This window comes from Arachis stenosperma, chromosome 9 (assembly GCF_014773155.1).
Source record: "Arachis stenosperma cultivar V10309 chromosome 9, arast.V10309.gnm1.PFL2, whole genome shotgun sequence".
Classification (NCBI taxonomy): Eukaryota; Viridiplantae; Streptophyta; class Magnoliopsida; order Fabales; family Fabaceae; genus Arachis; species Arachis stenosperma.
In genome coordinates, this window is record NC_080385.1 from 17,730,397 (window position 1) to 17,732,035 (window position 1,639).

Here is a 1,639-nt window from a genome sequence, read left to right on the forward strand (position 1 = left end):
GAAAAAGGCATTCTTGTTGAAGCTGATCCTGAACCTAAAAGGACTCTGAAAAGAAAACTAAGAGAAGCTAAATTACAACAAGTCAGAGACATCCTTACTGAAATTTTCGAACAAGAAAAGGATATGGCAGCCGAACCCAACAATAATAATGCAAGGAGGATGCTTGGTGATTATACTACACCTACTTCCAAATTTGATGGAAGAAGCATCTCAATTCCTGCCATTGGAGCAAACAATTTTGAGCTGAAACCTCAATTAGTTGCTCTAATACAACAGAACTGCAAGTTTCATGGACTTTCATCAGAAGATCTCTACCAGTTTTTAACTAAGTTCTTGCAGATTTGTGAGACTGTTAAGACTAATGGAGTAGATCCTGAAGTCTACAGGCTCATGCTTTTCCCTTTTGCAGTAAGAGACAGAGCTAAAACATGGTTGGACTCACAACCTAAAGATAGCCTGGACTCTTGGTACAAGCTGGTCACGGCCTTCTTGGCTAAGTTCTTTCCTTCTCAAAAGCTGAGCAAGCTTAGAGTGGATGTTCAGACCTTCAAACAAAAAGATGGTGAATCCCTCTATGAAGCTTGGGAAATATACAAGCAGATGACCAAAAAGTGTCCTTCTGACATGCTTTCAGAGTGGACTATTCTGGATATATTCTACTATGGTCTATCTGAGTTCTCCAAGATGTCACTAGACCATTCTGCAGGTGGATCCATTCACCTAAAGAAAACGCCAGCAGAAGCTCAAAAACTCATTGACATGGTTGCAAATAACCAATTCATGTACACTTCTGAGAGAAATTCTGTGAATAATGGGACGCCTCAGAGGAAGGGAGTTCTTAAAATTGATGCTCTGAATGCCATATTGGCTCAGAACAAAATGCTGACTCAGCAAGTCAACATGATTTCTCAAAGTCTGAATGGATGGTAAAATGCATCCAATAGTACTAAAGAGGCATCTGAAGAAGAAGCTTATGATCCTGAGAACCCTGCAATAGCAGAGGTAAATTACATGGGTGAACCTTATGAAAACACCTATAATTTCTCATGGAGAAATCATCCAAATTTCTCATGGAAGGATCTACAAAAGCCCCAACAAGGCTTTAATAATGGTGGAAGAAACAGGCTCAGCAATAGCAAGCCTTTTCCATCATCTTCTCAGTAACAGACAGAGAATTCTGAGCAAAGTACCTCTAGCTTAGCAAACATAGTCTCTGATCTGTCTAAAGCCACTTTAAGTTTCATGAGTGAAACAAGGTCCTCCATTAGAAATTTGGAGGCACAAGTGGGCCAGCTGAGTAAGAAAGTCACTGAAACTCCTCCTAGTACTCTCCCAAGCAATACTGAAGAGAATCCAAAAAGAGAGTGCAAGGCCATTGATATTGTCAATATGGCCGAATCCAAGGAGGAAGGGGAGGACGTGAATCCCAAGGAGGAAGACCTCATGGGACGTCTCCCAGACAAGAAGGAGTTCCTTATTGAGGACCTAAAGGAATCTGAGGCTCATATAGAGACCATAAAGATCCCATTAAACCTCCTTCTGCCATTCATAAGCTCTGAAAACTATTCTTCCTCTGAAGAGGATGGAGATGTAACTGGAGAGCAAGTTGCTCAATATCTAGGAGCTATCATGAAGCTGA

General features: G+C 41.0%; 1 non-coding gene across 1 annotated transcript; it reads right to left on the bottom strand.

The window, feature by feature from the left end:
• Positions 1-522: 522 nt before the first annotated feature.
• Positions 523-630, bottom strand: LOC130953534 (small nucleolar RNA R71). Its single transcript, XR_009075704.1, has one exon. It is a non-coding gene; the product is annotated as a small nucleolar RNA R71 (small nucleolar RNA).
• Between the last annotated feature and the right edge of the window lie 1,009 nt (positions 631-1,639).